Raw genomic sequence first — 22744 nt, 5'->3', positions numbered from 1 at the left:
AAAATTATGGAAACTAATGAGAAAGAAAATGCATCAATTGAAAACCTCTGGGATACAGCAAAAGTGATCCTAAGAGAAAAGTATATTGCAATATACGCCTCTCTCAAAAACTTAGAAAAATCCCAAACATACAAACTAACCTACAACTAAAGGAGCTAGCGAACAAAAACAACAAATAAGCCTAAACCAAGTAAGAGAAGAGAAATAAGAAGGATTAGAGCATAAATCAATTAAATAGAAACCAGAACAGTAGAAGAGATCAAAGAAACTAGAACTGATTCTTTGAAAAAATTAATAAAATCAATAAACCTTTAGCCAGATTTATCCAAAAGAAAAGAGAAAGGACCCAAATTAATAAAACCATGAATAAAAGGGGAGAGATCACGACCAACAAGGAAATACAGACAATTTTAGGAACATATTGAAAAAAAAAGGATGCATTCTTGGAAACTTATAAACTACAAAAACTGAAACAAGAAGAAATAGAAAATCTGAACAAACCAATAACCAGCAAAGAAATTGAAGCAGTAATCAAATCCTCCCGAAAAGCAAGAGCCCAGGTCCAGATGGCTTCCCAGGAGAATTCTACAAAACATTTAAAGAAGAAATAATACCTATTCTACTAAGGCTGTTTCAAAAACCAGAAATGGAGGGAAAACATCCAAATTCGTTCTATGAGGCCAGCATTACCTTGATCCAGATAAAGACCAGATAAAGACCCCATTAGAAAGGAGAATTACAGACCAATATCCCTGATGAACATGGATGCAAAAATTCTCACCAAAATACTAGCCAATAGGATCCACCAGTACAATAAAAGGATTATTCACAAGACCAAGTAGGATTTATTCCTGGACTGCAAGGTTGGTTCAACATCCACAAATCAATGTGCTAAACTACATTAATAAAGGGAAGGACAAGAACCATATTATACTCTCAATAAATGCAGAAAAAGCATTTGGCAAATGCTTTTTTATATTCTTCTTATTATTATTTTTTAAAATAGATTTCCAATGAGATAGACATTTATCTGAATATAAAAACTACAGCTACCTAATTTGTTTCTTTGTCTTTTTCTCATAGACCTATTTAAAACTCTTTAAAGTATAGGTATAAAGGGAGCATACCTCACTATTATTAAAGTCACATATGAAAAGCCCACAGTGAATATCATTATCAATGGGGAAAAACTGAGAGTTTTTTCCTTAAGGTCAGGAACATGACAGTTGTTCCACCTCACTACTGTTGTTCAACACAGTACAAGTCTTAGTCTCAGCAATCAGACAACAAAAAGAAATAAAAGGCATTCATATCATCAAACTCTCACTCTTCACAGATGACATGATACTTTATGTGGAAAACCCAAGACTCCACCCCAAAATCACTAGAATTCCTACAGCAATTCAACATGACAGGATACAAAATCAATGCACAGAAATCAGTTGCATTTCTATACACTAACAATGTGAGTAAGAAAGAAAAATTAAGAAACTGATCCTATATACTATTGTGCCAAAAACTATAAGAAACAGGAATAAACCTAACCAAAAAGGTACAGGATCTGTACTCTAAAAACTATAGGATACTTATGAAAGAAATTGAGGAAGGCACAAAAAAGTAGAAAAATATTCCATGCTCATGGATTGGATGAATAAATATTGTTAAAATGTCTATGCTACCCAGAACAATCTATACATTCAATGAAATCCATATTAAAATACCATTAACGTTTTTAACAAAGCTGGAACAAACAATCCTAAAATTTGGATTTTAGAAAAGACACCAACTAGTCAAAAGAATGTTGAGAAAGAAAACCAAAGCTGTAGGCATGATAATACATGACTTCAAGCTCTATTACAAAGCTGGGATCATCAAGTCAGAATATTAGCACAAAAACAGACACATAGATCAATGGAACAGAATAGAGAACCCAGATATTGACCCTCAACTCTATGGTCAACAAATCTTTGACAGAGCAGGAAAGAATATCCAATGGAATAAAAACAATCTATTCAATAAATGGTGCTGGGAAAATTGGACCGCCACATGCAGAGGAATAAAATTGGATCATTCACCATACACAAAGATAAACTCAAAGTGGATAAAAGACCTAAATGTGAGACAGGAATCTATCAAAATCCTATTAGAGAACAGAGGCAGTAACTTCTTTGACCTCATCACAGCAACATTTTGCAAGACACATCTCTAAAGGCAAGGGAAACAAAACCAAAAATGAACTATTGGGACTTTGTCAAGATAAAAAGCTTCTGCACGGCAAAAGAAACAGTCAACAAAATGAAAAGGCAACCTACAGAATGGGAGAGGATATTTCCAAATGACATAACAGATAAAGGGCTGGTATCCAAGATCTATAAAGAACTTATCAAGCTCAACACCCAAAAAAACCAAAAAATCCAATCAAGAAATGGGCAGAAGACATAAACAGACATTTCTTCAAAGAAGACATGCAAATGGCCAATAGACATGAAAAAAATCTCCATCTAACTTGACATCAGGGAAGTACAAATCAAAATGAAAAAAAGATGCCACCTTACAACAGAGAGTGTGGCTATAATTAACAAAACAGAGAACAATTGTTGGTGAGGATTTGGAGAAAGGGGAAACCCTCTTACAGTGGTGGTGGGAATGCAAGCTGATGTAGCCACTTTGGAAAACAATAAGGAGGTTCCTCAAGAAGTTAAAAATACAGTTACCCTATGACCTATCTATGGCACTACTGGGTATTTATTCCAAAGAAAAAGATGTAGTGAAAAGAAGGGGCACCTGTATCCCAATGTTCATAGCAGCAATGTCCTCAATAGCCAAACGGTGGAAGGAGGCAAGATGTCCTTCAACAGATGAATGTATAAAGAAGATGTGGTTCATATCTACAATGGAATATTACTCAGCCATCAGAAAAAATAACTACCTACCATTTATATTGACATGGAAGGAACTGGAGGATATTATGCTAAGTAAAGTAAGTTAATCAGAGAAAGACAATTATCATGTGTTTTCACTCACACATGGAACATAAGAAATAGCACAGAAGATCATAGACAAAGGGAGGGAAAACTGAATGGGAAAAAATCAGAGAGGGAGACAAACCATAAGACTCTGGACTCCAGGAAACAAACAGGGTTAAAGAAGGGAGGCCGGTGAGGGATGGGGTAAATGGGTGATGGGCATTAGAGAGGGCATATGATATGATGAGCACTGGGTGTTATATACACTAATGGATCATTGAGCACTACATCAAAAACTAATGATGTATTCTATGTTAGCTACTTGAATTTTAAATTTAAAAAAAAAGAACAGACAGTTCTGAATGTTCAATGTTCTGAATACTTCATTGCCAAAAACAAACCCAAAGGCTACTCCCCCAAGTCAACCAATAGGTCTATGAGAAAAAGACGAAGAAACAAATTAGGTAGCTCTAGTTTTTATATTCAGATAAATGTCTATCTCATTGGAAATCTATTTTAAAAAATAATAAGAAGAAGAATATAAAAAGGTAAATTGAAGTAAATCAAACTTGTGCATCTGAAAGGACTCCATGGGGATCCATTTAAGATAACTAACAGCTGGGGTGCTGGGTACTTCAGTCAATTAAGTGCCCAGCTCCTGGTTTTGGCTCAGGTAGTGATTTCATGGGTCATGGGATCAAGACCCTTATTGGTCTCTGTGCTCAGCAGGGAGTGTGCTTGAAGATTCTCTCCCTCGGCCTCTGCCCCTCCCCCAACTTGTGCTCATGTGCTGTCTCTCTCAAATAAATAAATAAATCTTTTTAAAAAAGGATAACTGGGGCATCTGGGTGGCTCAGCTGGTTAAGCCACTGCCTTTGGTTTAGGTCATGACCCCAGAGTTCTGGGATCAAGCCCCATGTGGGGCTCCCTGCTCAGTGAAGAGCCTGCTTCTCAATTTCCCTCTGCTGCTCCCCCCCCAACCCTGCTCATTCTCTCTCACTCTTTCACACTCTCTATCTCAAATAAATCAATAAAATCTTTTTAAAAACTTGATAACAGGGGCACCTGGGTGGCTCAGTGGGTTAAGCCTCTGCCTTCAGCTTTGGTCATGATTTCAGGATCCTGGGATCGAGCCCCACATCAGGCTCTCTGCTCAGCAGGGAGTCTGCTACCCCCTTTCTCTCTGCCTGCCTCTCTGCCTACTTGTGATCTCTCTCTGTCAAATGAATAAATAAAATCTTTAAAAAAATAAAAAATTTTTTAATTTATTTTTTATTTATTTTCAGCATAACAGTATTCATTATTTTTTCACCACACCCAGTGCTCCATGCAATCCGTGCCCTCTATAATACCCACTACCTGGTACCCCAACCTCCCATCCCCCTCTGCCACTTCAAACCCCTCAGATTGTTTTTCAGAGTCCATAGTCTCTCATGGTTCACCTCCCCTTCCAATTTCCCCCAACTCCCTTCTCCTCTCCATCTCCCCATGTCCTCCATGCTATTTGTTATGCTCCACAAATAAGTGAAACCATATTATCATTGACTCTCTCTGCTTGACTTATTTCACTCAGCATAATCTCTTCCAGTCCCGTCCATGTTGCTATAAAAGTTGGGTATTCATCCTTCCTGATGGAGGCATAATACTCCATAGTGTATATGGACCACATCTTCCTTATCCATTCGTCCGTTGAAGGGCATCTTGGTTCTTTCCACAATTTGGCGACCGTGGCAAAAAAAATTTTTGATAACAAATACCCAATGTAAAAGATAATTTATATGTATATTATATATTTATAGATAATATATAAATTGTTTGTAAAAGTTTATACAATAAAATTGTTTAATTAATAATATATAACTTATAAATATATGAAATATATAAAAATTATTTTTATATAGGATGTTAGCCTATTATATATATAAGAATTCTAAGATATATATATATGTAATTATTCTAAAAAAGACCCTCTGTAAAATAGATGTAAGTACAGTGCTCATGTGCCTTATTAAAACAATGTGAAATATTTAAAATTGGGCTTGCCATTTCTCTGGCAGGAAAACAAATTTAGACAATTTAAGATTGAGAAGAAAAAATGGGCTATACAAATATATAAAATGGAAAGTAAAAGATAAATAAAGTAACTGAGTCCAGGAATTTTAAATGGAGCCCAGTGAAAAAAGAGAGAGAAAGAAGAGAAGCCAGATGAAAAACACATCACAGCATCTTCCCTGAGGTCAGGTCTCTGAATTGGAGATGGGGAGGGTCATTCGCAGGGCACAATATACGTCAGACAGGCCTGAGGCACACATTCTTATGGATGTCTCTTCTTTGGTCCCCTTAACTAGATCATGACCCAGAGATTCCCACACCTTCTGGATCTCTTTGAATAGAACCTCTATTCAGATCTTTAATCCATTAGTTCTCATTCACCCTACATTCCACACTTCATGTCTATAGTTCTAGGACACAGTATGTTTCTGTTTGTCTCTACAGACTTTTCCAGTCTCTGGACATTATCCTTAGTCAGAGTTACTGTGCCAGCCTGATCCTGCCAGCTATTAATTATCTCTCTACAGCAAACTTCCAGTCTCCTTGGCTCACAATCTTATCAATGAAATGCAACATGATACAGTGGAAGGAAGTTTTAGAGTCAGATTTGTGTCCACACCTACTGCAATTTCATCCTCGTACAGTCATTGTTTAGGTTTACAATAATTTTAAAAACCTGATTTACTGGGACACCTGGGGGGTCTCTATTGGTTAAACATCTGCCTTCGGCTTAGGTCACAATCCCAGGGTCCTGGGACCGAGTCCTGCATTGGGCTACCTGCTCAGCAGGGAGCCTGCTTCTCCCTCTGCCTGCCACTCACCTTGTTTGTGCTCTTGCTCACACGCTCTCTCTCTTTCTCTCTGACAAATAAGTAAAAATCTTTTTAAATTTTTTTTAAATAAAAATAAAACCCTAACTTATCGTCACATTATACTTGCTCAAAAGCTATAGCTATTATGATGATTATGATTATGATTATTATCTGAATTTGATTCAGGCTTGACATATCATTCCAACCTATTTTGTCATTTTTTATCCTCTGTGGAACTAAGTCTTTTTTAAAATCTGTTTTATTTTTCATTAATTTATTCAAAATTATTTTACTGGATGCTTACGATCAGTCTCTGTGGGAGGCCCTGGAGATACAGCAAGGAGCAAGGGAGAAATCCAGAGGTGGTGCCTGCCGTCATCAACTCATAGCCCCTAATTCTATGGTAATAAGTGTACGAAGAAATCCAGGGGGCCTAACTTATTTTAGGTGAGGAGTAGGTCAGAGAAAATCCTAAGAAAAGTTCCTCTAAACTGAGACAGACTATGAGTAGAATGAGTTATGCAAGCAAAGAGAGCGGAAAGAACTATGTGTGGGAAGGCCAGAGTAAGAAAGATCTGGCACATCTGAGGACCACAAGACAGTTTGGCAGGCCAAGGTAGGATGTTCAGGGGAAAGACGGTCACTGTTAAACATATAAAGAGCAAAGGGGTCAAATTTGAACCATAGAAGAAGTGTAACAAGAAACCACTCCCAAGTCTCTGAATTTCTCAATAAGCCAATGAAAAAGGGAGCACAGAATCCTTGAGACAGACTAGGAATAACAGGTTTCTTGCACAAAATTGAGCTGTACATGGTGATTGTCACAGCAATATTGGGAAAACACCTTGTCCCAAGGTGTTCCAACTTTGTAAATATATCTCAACCCTTTATAGGGACATTTTAAGGCAGCACTGGACAACTAAGTCATTCTCAGCCACAATGTGTCAGTTGACCTTGTAATTTTCTAGCCACAAAATCCTTCCCTCCTTTGTGCCTCCATAGGAATGTACTCCTAAACCTTTTAACATTTCACAAGCTCGACTGTAAATACCCACTTATTTATGTGTGTTCCCATGTAAACTGGGACTGTGTTATCTCCAGTGTCCTGAACAGTGGGACACGAATTAAATGTTCAGTAAAACAATATTCCTGCCTGGGTGGCTCAGTTGGTTAAGTGGCCTTTGGCTCAGGCTGTGATCTCAGGATCCTGGGATAGATTCCCACATCCGGCTCCCTGCTCAGCAGAGAGCCTGCTTCTCCCTCTCCCTCCGCCTGCCGCTCTGCCTACTTGTGCTCTCTATCTCTCTGTCAAATAAATAAATAAATAAAACCTTTAAAAAAAATTCATAAATTTTCTCCCATGCCTGGAATATCCTTCCTCTCCTGCTTCCTTTTTTTTTTTTTAAGATTTTATTTATTTATTTATTTGACAGGCAGAGATTACAAGTAGGCAGAGAGGCAGGCAGAGAGAGAGGAGGAAGCAGGCTCCCTGCTGAGCAGAGAGCCTGATGCAGGGCTCGATCCCAAGACTCTGGGATCATGACCTGAGCCGAAGGCAGAGGCTTTAACCCACTGAGCCACCCAGGCGCCCCTCTGCTTCCTTTTTTGTGAATAATTTATCTTTCAGATAAATAGATGACCTTTCTATTATTTCCTCAAAACCTTACTCATCACTGTCTCTCTCTGCCTATATTGTAGTGTCTCTTTTCTTCTTTCTGCTCATCAGATAGACACAGAAAAATCACATCTATTATATTTACTCTGCTCCTAGGACCAATAGAAGATGCTTAATAAATATGGGTTAATTAAACAATGTGTTGAGTCTGTGAAAAATGAACTTGCTCATAGGCCTATTAGCCTCATGTTCATTTTATAGACAATGAGATCTGTCTAGTCAGCAAATTTAGACCAGTACTACATTTAGAACTCAACAAGCCTAAGATATAACTATGGAACTTATCCCCAATTTGGCTAATTTTCTATGACAGACATTAAGGAAAAACTATTGGCATTTAGATTTTTGTTTCTTTGTTTTATTTTGGTTGACTCTGTAAAGGAAAATGCTTTAGCATTAGTATCAACGATTTAAAAAAAATAAGACAGAAAGGCAGAGTATCCTAAGTACCTAGAAAAGGTAATCAAGCAAGAAACTGAACAAAACCTCTTCATCACAAAAGAGCAAAAAACAGTAAATTCATTCTAAGGCTCTCTGGAAGCTGAAAACAAGTAAGTGCTAGCAATGCTACAAAACATCCAACAACCATGAGCCCGAATCTGTTCTTTTAACAGAAAGAATCAGGCCATTTAGCCAGCAAGGTTTGCCTGTATGTACACCGTGGAACATTCTCTGGGAAGGCCCCACGATCACGTAGGTTTGGGCTGAATGCCGCACCTTCTTCTGCAATTAACAGTATGGCAAATGAAGAAGCTGGTTTCACCTGTTAAAAGCAGTGCTTTCCAAACTTGTCTAACCTCAGAAGCTTTTTTCTCCTCCCCTTAACACCAGTTAAAACTTAGAATATTATTTCCCAAAAGACCCTTTGGAAAACACTCGTGTATGCAGTGGAAGACAGGAAGTGGATAAAAGAGAGGCATCCGGGTGGCTCAGTCGGTTAAGCCTCTGTCTTCAGCTCAGATCATGAGCTCCCTGCTCATCGGGGGTCTGTTTCTCCCTCTACCCTTCCCCCCTGTTTATGATCTTGATCTCTCTCTGATAAATAAATAAAATCATTAAAAAAAAAAAGAGGAAGTGGATAAAAGAGAAAATCTATCCCAGGAAGATATGTACTAGTAGGTCTCCAACAACATGCAAATTGTAAACTTGTCTGATAGAGCACTTTACTGCCTTCAATTCTGCTATTTGAGATATTTCTGCGTCTCCTAAAATCAAGACAAGTTAGTCCATAAGGAGGACTGTAGGGGCTGACTGTCCTCCCTAAAAATGAAATGAAGCTAGTTTGATACTGAATTAGAAATTCCAACAGCTTTAATAATGCAGTTTCCATTGTCAATCAAGCCTTTAATAGATGCATAGCCCCCAGCAACCTCCTAGTCCGCGTTTTGGATGCTCTGTATCCAAAATGCGCTGAGAATTTCTTTTTCTCTCTTGCTGCTCTAACTTGGTATGACATTTGTCTATTTCAAACACGTGGCTAATGACATTTCTGGGAATTTCGAGGTAGGAGCTACAGAAAGGCCTACAGAAAAAATGACAGTTATCATATCCTCCAGATAGGAACTGTACAGATGGTAGACATGGTTTCCCATGACTGAGCTGCTACTTTTAAAACTTACTGTGATAGACTGAATGTTTGCCTCGCTGCAAAACTCCCATGTTGAATCCTCACTTTGATGATACCAGGAAGTGGAGCCTTTGGGAGGTGATTAGGACCAGGTAAGATCATGAGAGGGGCTCCAATGAATGGCATTAGTGCCTTTATAAGTGTCATGAGAGACGTGGCTTCCTCTCTCTGCTCTCTGCTGTGTGAGAATACAATGGGAAGATGACAGTCAGCAACCCAGAAGTGGGTTCTCACCACAACTCAACATGCTGGCACTTTCATCTTAGACTTCCAGCCTCTGGAACTGTGAGAAATAAGCCTGTTCTTTACAAGCCACCCAGTCTATGGTATTTCTGTTATAGCAGCCAAAGAGACTAAGACTCTGAGTAACATAATCCAAAAATATATTAATAATGAAGGAAACAGATGTAAAACATAGCATTTGTGGGGTGATTTTAGCATTTTCCAAGAAGTTTCAGATGTACAGATCATCAGTAGCAGAGTTCCTCTAAGTGACAAATTTTGGGGGGAACTTTTTCAAAGTACACTAGATATTTAAACATATTCAATGTCACAAAGGATACCAGAGATGCCAAAATACAAAGGGCTGTCCTTTGAAGTTCACAGTCAAATGATGGATAAAACATGTAGCTAAATAGTGTTTAATACATGTTCTAATAAGATAAGATCCTACAGATTAGCATCACAAGACCAAGTAATTAACCAAGCTTGGAAAGTCAGAGAAGGCTGTATCACAGAGAAGACGCTGGAGTTAGGTCTTGAAGGATCAATAGATGCTTGTTGGAAGGATATATTTGAGAAGGGCGTCCCAAGCAAGGGAAATCACATGGGATACTTGAAACAGCTAGTCAGTACAAGAAACTGTGAGGCAATGAGTTGGTTGTTAAGAGGCAAGCTGGGGAGAGAAGGAAGGAAGTGGGTGATACAGGTCTACTACTCAATAACATAATAATTTTAGTCATTTTAATCACATCTGTCAACTGAGACTATTTTTTCTCATTTAAAACATAAATTAAATGAGGGGTGTCTGGGTGGCTCAGTGGGTTAAGCTGCTGCCTTCAGCTCAGGTCATGATCTCAGGGTCCTGGGATTGAATCCCGCATCGGGCTCTCTGCTCAGCAGGGAGCCTGCTTCCCTCTCTCTCTCTCTCTCTGCCTGCCTCTCTGTCTACTTGTGATTTCTCTCTGTCAAATAAATAAATAAAATCTTAAAAAAAAAAAAACATTAAAAAAAACACATAAATTAAATGTGATAAGAATTTAATGCAGGAGAGTTTCTATAACAGTGAGTCGATACCAGAACTAAATTGTCTTTTGCCTACAACACTTTCTACTAGACAACAAAAGCTTCTGCGTGAAACTAGAATTCATTTCTACCAAAAATTCATTTCTACCAAAACAATTTTAATTTTTCTCACAAGTGGCTCTTTACAAGGAAAAACATAGTTCCTATCCATTCACGCAGAAAGAAAGCAACAGACCTAAAGCTCCCTTATACCTTGTCTTTAAGCCACAAACCCTAGTCATGGCGTTCCAATGGGAACTGATGGAGGCTCTCCAAAAGACCACTAGGTCAACCTGTTGAAAAGAGAATTCATCAAGCTTTTTTCATTGTAAGTAAAGTAAATAGAATCCAGTTGTCTTCCTGTCTTAAGGCATGAAGAAATATATAGGAAAGAGATGGGCCAGCTCATAGGATTGAAGGAAAAGCTAACACACCAGACTCCTGAGAACAGCTTCAGGCATGATGATTCTCTGCAAGACTTCAGATCAGTCTCCTCCAGAAGCCATCATCAGAATGGAAGAACTGCAACTATCTTAGATCTTTCTCTTTCCTCTTAAGATTCAAAATCCAGGGATAGAATATCTGATCCAGCCAGCTTTCATTCCTTATCTACACCTAAGCCAATGGAAGGCAGGGCACCAAAACGATTATGATGAGGGAAGAATAGGTTCTGTAAGCAAAATCAGGATGCTGACCAACATAAGAGAGAAGAGATGCTAAGCAGACAAAATCAATAAAAGCCCACCACAATCCATTACCATTTGTCTGCAAATAGTACCACACATCTAGAAATTTATAAATAATCATTCTACTTTTTCACTGAAATTTACATCCTGTCCACACCTAAATGGGTTGAGATGGTGGAGGCATTTATTACAAGGTCAGGAGGGAGGAGAGTAGAAAAGTTAAGAGCAAAATCTAGGGAGGCAAACTGCAGAATCCAAACTCACTAGAGGGGAGAATTCAGCCAATTTTCTTAACTTCTCTGTGCCTCAGTTTTCATATGTAAAATTAGGATGATAATATTAGATGAGAGTCGTAGAAGGATGGTCATATTAGAGCTGTCAGGAGGAAATATGAGTTTAATGCATCTGATGCATTTAGGGCTCTGCTGGTATGCCGTAAGCACTCGATAAACAGGAGATAATGTCATCTAGTTGTCTGGCACTGTGTGACTTCTAGACATAATTCTCTCCACTTTAAAAAATTCCTTGATTCTTATATTCTCTAGATCCTCTTATATACCATCACAGTATCATAATAGAAATTCAGAGTGAGCAGCACCTTTGTTTTTCTCCACTGTCTCGTTTCTCTCGTACCTAAAAAGAAGAGTCAAAACTCCATTTAGATTTCAAATTAATGTTCTGTGACAATAGTTCAGCATGAATAAAACTCAAAATACGGCTCCAGTGATTTTTTTTTTTTCCCTGAGAGGTAAACAGCTGAGGTTAATGGAGGTGCCATTTTTAAATCTATCGGCCTTGGGCAACATAAAAGAATGATTTAAGAGGGCACAGGGCATAGGACACACCCTAATATTAAAAGGCCTAGCAACTAAAATTAATTTTACAAGCTCCCACACACACCAATTTTCACTGACTCTGAATTTTCTATCTAAATTACTTTTTTCCCCTTGTGCAGGAAGGTCTTTAAAAAATGAGTAGGAAGAAGAAAAATCCTTTCATTTGCAAACCAGTGCATAGACACCACCTGTATCTTTTGAGCATTTAAAGGTACATGACTTTGTCCTTTTATTGTGTCTTCCTTCTCTGTTTTCTCGGCATAGTTGATTGACAATAGTAACAGGGTAAAAATAAAATACCTATTTCCTTTCATCAAATCTCACTGCTTTTTAAATTGTCTTGGATAGTCCTCATTTGTAAATACCATATCTAAGAGAACAGATGCCTTGAAATTTGCTAAAGAACACAGAGGTTTTCTCTGCTTTTTAATTTAAAAAAATCTTCAACATAAGTAAAATAGAGGAAGATTTCTAATTTTTGAAAAAAAATTTGTTTAAAGCTCTAAAATACTTATTTTTGTTAACTTGTTCAAAGCTTAAAATAGAGAATAAAGTTCTAAATTAGACTAGACAGTTTTTCTTCAATTACATTCTTGGAATAGACATTTAAAATAAACGTCAAGCCAAAAAACTGTTGGTCAAAATGCTCTCAAAAGTATTTCAAAGTCCAAGATTATGTCTTTATTCTCTTACAATTGGTTTAAGAGTTAATCTCCATGAAATCCTTTGAATTGTTTTTTAGAAGATTGTATTTATTCATTTAGTTGAGAAAGAAAGAGAGAGAGTGAGAAAGAACATGAACAGGGAGGAGAGGGAGAAGCGACCTCCCCTAACCAGATGCAGGGCTAGAGCCCAGGACCCGGGGATCATGATCTGAGCCAAAGCCAGATGCTTAACAGACTAAGCCACCCAGGCACCCCAGACCTTTGAATTATTATAAAAGCAACTGTACTCTTTTGGCTCCTAACTTGTTCTGTTGGCTCATTATTTGAATGCATAATTTTAATTTTAAAGTTCTTTAAATTACCTTAAGGGCTACTTACATATTTCATAATTTGAAGACTAACAAACAAAGATATTATAGAAGGGGAGATTCTCAGTTCTAAAATTTGTGAATTAGGACAAAAGTACCCATAATAATATATCTCTAGGTAAACTAGAATTCTCTACAAATAGGCAAACTGTCCCATTTTATAAGAGAAAGAAACAAAAGCAGAAATTTTAGATATCATAAAATGACATGATGTCTTGCTTGGTGCTGTTTTGCCCTATTCCCTACACTTTTTGACTTAGCTTATAATTTAAAGCATAAAAAAAGTAATGGAGGAATTTTCAAAGGTGTCTCATCATAGATCCTCCTAGCTTCTCACAAAAAAATATGCTCATGTATATGCACACATAATAACAACTGAAAAGGAACTTAGAATAAAGATGAATATATACATTATTGCCAAAATCTGGAAGGAATTTATCACAATGCTATGGCTTATGAAACTGGATAAAGGGGAAAAAAAACCCTTTACCCATGCTTTGGTTCATCAGACAGAGCAACCCAGAGGGAAGGTAGAAAGACATTTCATTTCTCTTCCACTCTAATTCAATGCCTGAGAGATCCAGCATCTGTCCCACTAAGAAAATTGGGCAGGCATTCATCTACTAAGAGAGTGCTTCTTGGAAATGAACAGAATACAGTCTCCTCATACATTCTCTTTACTGAACCTTTGGATTTCTACAGGTGTCCACCACCCACCTGCCATTTTATAATTTCAGAATACCTCTATTTTGTGTGATATTAGTTTCCTAGAACTGCAATAACAAAAGAAACCAGACTGCTTAGAACAGAAATGTATTCTCTCACAATGCTGGAGTCTAGATGTCTGAAATGAAATCAAAGTGTTGACAAGCCCACGCTCTCCCTGAAGGCTCCAGGAAAGGATCTTTCTTTACCTGTTCCTAGATTCTAGTGGTTATGGACAATTCTTGTTATACTCGACTTGTTGCTACAGCACTCCCATCTCTACCTCTGCCATTACATGGTGTTTCCCTGTGTATCTGCGTCCAAATTTCCCTCTTATAGGACAGCAGTCATTGGAGTATATAATCCACCCTAATTGAGTATGCAGTACAATCACCCCCAAATGAGTATGACCTCATTTTACCTGGATTACATCAGATCCTATTTACAAATAAGGTTACCTTCATACATACCAGGGGTTAGGACTTTAACACAGCTCTTAAGGAGATACAATTCAACCTGCACCATATATGTTCTGGTAAGAGACAATGACTACTTGCCCTCTGCTGCAACAGAAGGAGTGGAATAGTCTCCTTTTCCCCAAGGCACATGACTCATCCCAGTCAAATGGATACTCCCATTCTATAAAGTTTGATCAAGTGACACAAAGATGAAGAACACTTAAATTTTGTTCTCAAATGCAGCAGTAATCTCTTCTAACAACCCAATAGTTGTACAATTTTTGCAAAATATTAAATCTCTTTTGGCTTAAAATAGAATCATGTTTATTATTTGGGAAGGACAACTCTCAAGATACAAATAGGAGAAATATAAGAAAGGATGGCAGAGATGCATATATCTCCCCTAGAAGGTTAGTCTCTGCAAGAAAAGAGTGTGTGGTCTTTAAAAACTAGGAAGGAATAGTCTGAAGGAAGCACATACTGGAGTATGTACATGGAATCAGTTCAAAATGTTAAGGTTCCAGGCAATATGGTTTAAGAAACCTTGTATTTAAATCTGCAAAGCACTGGGGAATGAGCTATTTTCTTGCAGCTGATTTGATACAAGAATTAATAAGCAAAGAACAACCATATGAAATGCACACAACCCTCGGCTGGTAAACACTGAATATGGATAAATCTCTCCTAATGTGGGGATAGATGGATGGATAGAAAGATAAGATGTCCTCAAAGAATTAATAATATATGAAGAACTTAAAAGAGGGGACTATCACACTGAAGAATCAGAAGAAGATTATAACTCTGAAGATGATTCATTAGTAAAAGCAAAGGAAAAAACAAATTTTATAGCACTCTTCAATAAGATGACAGAATACCTAACCTTTATGAAAGAAGAGCAGAAAATCAAATGTGAAGTAGACAGAGAAGGAAAAATCAGCACAATGAAGTGAAAATATAACTGATGTAAATAAATCAATGAAATTAAAATTAGATTAAAGATTCTATTAAAGAATGGAACTGACAATATTGTGAAAATATTTTTATATTTATGTGTTTATTTATTAGAGAGAGAAAGAGAGAGAGCATGCACCAAGCAGAGAGGGGGAGGGGAGGGAGATGGAGAATTAGACTTCCCATTGACCAGGGAGCCCAATGTGGAGCTCAATGCAGGGCTGAATCCCAGGACCTGGGATCATGACCTGCTGAAGGCAGATGGGTAACCACCTGAGCCACCGAGGTGTTCCAACAATATTGTGAAAATTTGACATAGAACTATGTTAGGTTTGGTTTGGTTTGGTTTGGTTGTTCATCAAACCAAAAGTAAACACTTACTAAGCTAAAACACAAAACAAACTAAATAAGGATGAAATACCAAGTGGAGTTGGTTACTATTCCTAAATTCCACAGTTACCATGCATCTCTTGATAGAGATGTCTTCTATAATTAAAGAATTAAGTGAGAAAAAAAAATTCCTTTGTTTCCTGAAACGCTACAAACTGTCATATAAACTGACAGTTTGTTTGCTATTTTTATCTAATACTTTAAATGAACAGCATAGGGTTTTATATCTAAATCACTTAACAAGTCAATTTGGAAAGATGAGCCTAACGGAACACATATTTGGATGGAAATGAATAAACTACACATCAACATAATTTGAAAAGATATAGTATAAAGTCTCACAGGAACATCTTTCTTATACTCTTTCTGTAGTCTTACCTTGCCAGATAAAATACCAATGTTGGTGAAAACTTCAGCTTTCTCTTAGAAAAAGCTTCCAGGCTTCTCTTCGCCCACTGTTGGATTCTCTCTACAGTCAGAAGGGCTAGAGATAGTTTGGGAGTTTGGTGACAGTCTGACATCTACACATTTACTTTCCTGTGGTGAAGCAGGGGTGTTTTTGACTGCCAGGGGTGGTCTGGCAATGTCTGGAGTCATTTTTTACTTCCATGACTTTGCGGTGGGGTAGAGGTCAGAAATGAGGCTAAGCACCCCACCACACATAGGAGAGCCTCCCACAACAAGAACTACCAGCTCAAAATGCCAGTACTGTTAGGGCTGCTACACAGGATGAAGATCTATTTTTTCATGGTTCTGTCTCATGTTCTTAATTTTTCTTGCCTATCCTACTCCCCATTTCAATGTAATAAGAAAATTAAGTAAATTTTCCACCTACATCTGGGATGGTGGATTTTATTTGCATGAGATCCAGGAGACCCTGTTTGTACATGTTACCAAAATGGCCTTGTAAGGAAAAGCTTGAGTGTCACAGAAAAGCAGGCGGATTGGCCACCATATTTCTGTAAAGAGATCACTCTAACAGACTATTTGATCTGTCAGAACCTTTTCCACGAATCATCAGAAAGACTCAGGGAGAAGTGGGCTTATAGGGTAGGCTCAGGATTTCTTTTAAGTATAAGATCCTTGTTAGATATCTAGGTGGAAATGTCAAGGAGCCTGTTGGACATGAGTCGGGGACTCCAGGAGAGACAAAGTTGGAGATGTAAATTTGGAAATTATCAGTGATGGCCATTTGAAACCATGTCACTGCATAAATTTTTTCAGGAAATGAGGATAGATTAAAAATAGGAGGACTGAGAATTGAGTATCCCAGTATCTCAATATTTAGAGGTCAGAAGAAGGCAGAGGGATCAGCAAGCACTAAGAACCAGAGGCTGCATTCTGAGAGAAGAATGACATAGACATTCATATAAAGGAAAAGACTCAGGAATCCTGGAGAGAGAAATAAAAATATCTGTTCTTGTCTAGAACTGTCTAGTTCTAATCTAGAACATTAATTATTTTGTTTGTCTAACATCCATTCCTAATGTCTTAGTTTAGATACCTTACAAGCAGAGCCTAAGAAAGAGTTATTTACTGAGGCTTTACTCTCAGGAAAAAAGGAGTGAGAGAAGCAGAATGGGACAGGAGGGGAAAGCCAATCAATGTTGTGCTTTCTCCTGGAGCTTTAGAGCATGATATACATTACTAACTTATTCCCTCCTTGAGAGAGAGGACAGCCCTTTTTCCCCTGAGCCAAATAGTCACTAGAGCATGTTGCTGGAGGAGGGGGTGGCTTACTTTCTGGATGAGCTGATTCCCTTGGCTAAAGGCGTTATCTGGAGAAGAGGAAAGCTCCAAGCTGTTAGCCTCCAATACTCCCAGCAGCTCAGGGATGGATGCCCCAACTTGGTACAGGGATCCAGAAGTGGCAGCAACAGCATCTACCTTCCTCTGTTCTTAACAGACCTCACTGCTCCTGCAGGGAGCCTCTCCTCCCTGATTTCAACTCATTCTGGTGTGGTTGACTCTATTCTTCCACTCTTACTCCAGTGTTCATTCCACATGAAACAGACTTCCTCAAATAGTGTTGTAATTACAGATTTAGGTATCAGCTCATGACCCCATTTGGAGGTGTGAATACCCAGAATATTTGCAATTATCCCTATTAGGAGAGGAAATATATCTTCACTAAGGTCACTAAGATCTGAAGATAGACAATGAAATTGCAACTTCACCACCAGGAGGAAAAAGCTTACACAAGAATAAAGACAACACTGAAGAAAACTCAGTTTAGGGACAAACCCCTGACATTGTTTGTGTACACCTGGATGTAAATGTACTGATTCAGTCATGCTTTTTTAGGTGTGTTAAACAATCCCTCTGGCTTCACCAGCCTGAGTTGAGTTTCTGCCTCTTCTGCTCTCCTTAGGGTCTAGATGTCAGACAAAAACTGGCTTCTCTGTGATTTGCAGAATTTTCTAAAACAAATTTGAATAGTCCTTTTTTCCTTGCTCAAACATGTTCTAAGACATACATAATATATACAGATTAACAATCGAAAAATTATAATACAATTAAGTGAACAACCTCAAAATATCACCAAGCATATTTTATCTCTCCTGAATGGGCAGAAGGCCCTTCAAATAATCCAATGCTTTTGATTATGTTTTCTAACACCAAATATCATTGTAAGATATTTTTCCATTTGGAATAAATATTAACAAAAGAAAAACATATTTTTTACTGGCATTTTTCAAAAACAAACAAACAAAAACAAGAAAACTATCCCTTGATTCCTTGCTGCATGAGAAGTCAATTATTAGGACTCTAGATTATGTTCCACTTTGATTACCTAGTCTTTTGTCTGATTTAACTTTCATGAAATGTTATAGGAAATCACTTTCCCTAATATAACTATCATAAAATGCAGTTAAAAGTCACTTATTTCTTCTACTAAACTGCTTGTTCACAAAACACATCAAAATTATGCTAGCATACATTGTCCAGCACAAATCTAGGGTGTGAATACATCACAACTGATTTTGTTGAAAATATGACAGTTTCATTTAAACCCTTATTCATACCTGTATATGTGTTTTTCTGTATTGTGGCTCCACATGCTGCAGTTGTTCTTTGACTGCTAAGAGGTCATGTTCACTCACAGTGGTTCTAACCCAGTTCAGTTATAGCAGAGACTGAATACCAATTTCCATGCTCAAGTGACCTTCCTCATACCCATTCATAGGTATTTGGGGCATTAAACTATTGCTAGAACTACAAAAGTTTAATTGTTTCTTCTTAGATTTTATTTACTTATTTGTCAGAGAGAGAGAGAGAGAGAGAGAGAGCAAAGCAGGGGGAACAGCAGGCAGAGGGAGAAACATGTTTCTTGCTGAGCAAGGAGTCCAGGGCGGGACTTGATCCTAAGACCCTGAGATCATGACCTGAACCGAAGGTAGATGCTTAATCCACTGAGCCATCCAGATGTCCCAAAAGTTTAACTATTTGAAGAGAGATCAATGAGAGCAAACAGATCATAAAGAATCTCAACAGATACTTAGTGAAAACAAGTATATAATATCATATAATATTGTGCACCCAGACAAATCCTGATGAATACCAATTAGAAAGACAATGGATGATGAGATAAAAAGGTTAGTGGAAAAAACTGTGATGATGGACAGATTTTTGTGCCTGTTTGTTTTTTATTAACATGACATCACCCAGTAACAAGAGTCCTCTTCTCTCTGCATTTTGTTGCCAGAGGAGAGCCTTCAGAAGAGATGAATTTTCTTTGATTCCATCTCCCCACAATCCCCTGCGCTCCTTGGGGAGCAATGTCAATTATACCATCATCAATGCAGATGGCATATTAAAGAGTTAGTACAGCAGGCAGAGAATGTTAATGCTGTTCACAAGTGCCAATGTGCACAGCAGACTTTCCCCTCAAGTCTGCAGCCCATCACATGTCTCTATTCATTCAGATCTAATCCTATCAACCGAGAGGCCAGGGCACTGGCTTGCTCTCTGCCTTTGTCACTCAAACTTACCTATTAAAAACAATCCATTTCCTAAAGTCAGGCAGTGTGGAATTCAGGTTTGGCAGCCAAAAGATAAACTCCTATATACAGAGCATGATAATGAGGAGCCTGCTGGCTTTCTTGCTTGATGGGTTATTCTTATTAAGATAAAATATGTTCCAAAAGCAACTCAGGAATATAGAAATCAGCTAGTTCATAAAAAGTTATAGGAGCTTAGCCTTTCCAGTTAAAGAAACAAATATGAAGAACATGAACTCAAACTCAGTAGAAAAGCATCGCCACTAGAAATTCCTCTTTCTGTTACATTTTTTCCTCTTAGATTTTTTAATGTTGCAGTATTATGAAGAAGAATTTCACAATTGCATTTAGATGAGAATTTAGATGGCTTGATAATTGAATCATCTCTACAAAGCTTTTATGTAATGAATGCTTAATTTGTCATAGCAAATAAAATCTGTAAGTAAATAATTACCTTGTGTTGATGGAGCACCTATCATGTACAGACACTACCACTCGGCATAGTGGAAGGCATAGGAATGCATAAAATGAAAGACATGGGTCTTGCACTAGAGAAGTAATGGTATATTAGAGAAGACACAAAAACAAGAATGCAAGAGAAGATATAAAGCTGGAATGTCACAACAAAGCAAATGCATGTAGACTGTAATCCTAAAGAAACGCAAGTAATAAAGACACGGGAGCAGCCCAGACTGAGGCTGGTTGACATGAAGTGATGGGCTTTAAGTATTAAGATATTTACTTTATTCTCTAGGCAATAAAAATCTAAAGAAACTTGAGCAAAGCAGTGACATGGTGAAGCACTTTAATTAATTTAAAGGGAAAATTAAGTATATAATGGTACATGTTTTATGCACCTATGACAAAACTTAAGAAATGGAAAGCAGCTGGAGGAGGGGCAAGATGACAGAGAAGTAGGAAACCCTGTTTCAACCGGTCCCCCAAAGTGAGCTAATTATCTACCAGAACACTCTGAACATCCATGAAATCAGCCTAAAATGTAAGATTATACACTTCTGGATCTCTACAGGGGCAGAAGACATCGGTGGAGAGGTAAAGCGGAGTGGGAACACTCGGACTGATATTGGAGGATAAACAGAAGGGGGAGGGAGCAACCAAAAGCAACCCATTGGAAAGTAATACCTCAATACAAAACTGCCCTGTGATTGGAGACCAGCATTAACTTGGAGTCTGGTTGAAAGCACTCAAAAAGAGCAAAAAAGTCTTAATGGGCAACTGGTGGAATTGGGCAGTCATGGGCACGGTTCTAAGCCCCCTAACCCAGGATGGTCACCACCGGTGACCACCCATGTCAGAGAGAGAGCAGCAGAGCCTCCAGTTCCTGGTCCCTGAGCCCCCGGGGTTGCGCAGTTTTCACCACCACTTGGCTGGGCGCACTCCCATCCCCCCATGAGGGTGTCTGGTGTGGGTGCCAACCTATGCTTTCTAGAACTACAGCTTTTTGTGCTCTGTGAGCACTGTGTGACTGGGGCCTGACATACTTTCCTCCTGAGCCTGAAAGAGCTCTGTGCCAGCCCTAGCTGGCAGTCTCTAGGACCAGCCGAGGGTCTGGACACTCCCAACCTGGGCCTGGAAGAACTCAGCATGATCTCTGGTCAAGATCCCTTGGCAGTGACCTGCATAACCATGAGGTCTGGACTCCAGACAGCAGTCCCAGCAAAGGCAGCCACCGGAAGCAGGCTCCCTGGACCAATATCGTTGTCAGTTTTAGTGGCATAGGGGTGCAGAGATAAGTGGGCACTTTGGGCAATCCCTGAGATGGTGGCTGGGGACATGTACTGCCTGTGAGAGGTTGCATGGCTCAGCAGAGTTTGCAGAGGTGGAGTTTGTGTGTTCTGGATCATCCAGAGGGGAGCAGACTGAGGCTTCTCTCTGAGATGGAGGTTCTGGGTGCAGTTTGCTTTCCACTAAACCTCCAAAAAGCCACAAAAAGCCAACAAAGAACAAAAACCTCCAGAGTACAAAAGCCTGAAAAACCGGTTTCCACAAAGCGCAGTCCATTGATAGCGGGCAGGAGGACTCAACCCAAGCATGACTAACTGAAAAACAACACAGCAGGCCCCTCCCCCAGAAAGCAAGCCAAAAGAACGAGAAGACAACCACCACAGGGTCTCCATAAAACTGTAAAACCCCAAAACCCCAGGGGAAAACAATATATTAAGCTCCCAGTATTGCCTTAAAATCTGTTTATTTCATAGATACAACTTTTACTTTTAATTCATTCTCACTATCTTGTTCCTTTTAATTTTTTCAACCTACTTACCATTACAACTAGAGGTTTAATACAATATATTCCATAATAACCTTTTAATTTGAAACTTTTTCATACATATGCCTGTGTTTTTCTTTTTCTTTTCTATTTTTTATATATAGATATAAGCTTCAAGGTACTCCTCTTTCCCTAATCAATACTACCCCTATATATAAACCACTTTTTTATATAAAAAAAGTCTTAATCTCCCTTTAAGTCTGGAAAGTTGAGTCCTTTAACAAAGATATCAAGATACACCCAGGAAGAATCAAAATAATCTTCCTCACCCACATTGAAGATTTATAACCATCCTCCAATCTTTTTCTTCTGTCAGTGTTTCTGTTTATCTGTTTTTGTTCTGGTATTATATAAATCTTATCCTTGGGGTTCATTTTGTCTGGGTTCTTTTCTTTTTTTCTTGTCATTTACTTTTGTCAGTCTTTTTGTTTGTCTGTTTTTCTTTGTATACGATATAAATCTTACTTTTGGGGCTCACACTGGCTGGTCTTCTCTTTTTTCTCTCTCTCTCTTTCATTCTCTCTCTTTTAATCTTTTTCTTTTTTTCTCTTTCTTAACCCACTGAGCCACCCAGGCACCCCCTTTTTTTCTCTTTCTTTTTGGTGGTAACTTCCAGTTGCTCTGAAGCATTCCAGGGTGCACCTTGCCTTGATCGTGATTGATATATTCAGCTATATATCCCCTCAACTGCCTCTCATCAAAATGACTAGGAGAAGGAATACCTAACAGAGGAAAAATTCAGAGACTGTACCCTCTCCATCAGAGCAACTGGATAAGGACATAAACAGTATGTCAGAAAGGGAATTCAAGGTAAAAATTATCCAGGCAATTGCTAGGATGGAGAAAACCATTTGTGACAACACAGAATCTCTAAGGGCAGAAGTGAAAGCCACATAGGAAGAAGTTAGATGGCTCAATGGGTTAAGCCTCTGCCTTTGGCTCAGGTCATGATCTCAGGGTCCTAGGATCAAGTCCCAC

This window comes from Mustela putorius, unplaced genomic scaffold, assembly GCF_011764305.1.
Source record: "Mustela putorius furo isolate JIRA1106 unplaced genomic scaffold, ASM1176430v1.1 tig00000145_pilon_pilon_pilon, whole genome shotgun sequence".
In the NCBI taxonomy this organism is placed as follows: domain Eukaryota; kingdom Metazoa; phylum Chordata; class Mammalia; order Carnivora; family Mustelidae; genus Mustela; species Mustela putorius.
The sequence above is the reverse complement of the archived record's forward strand: the minus strand, read 5'-3'. Positions refer to the sequence as shown.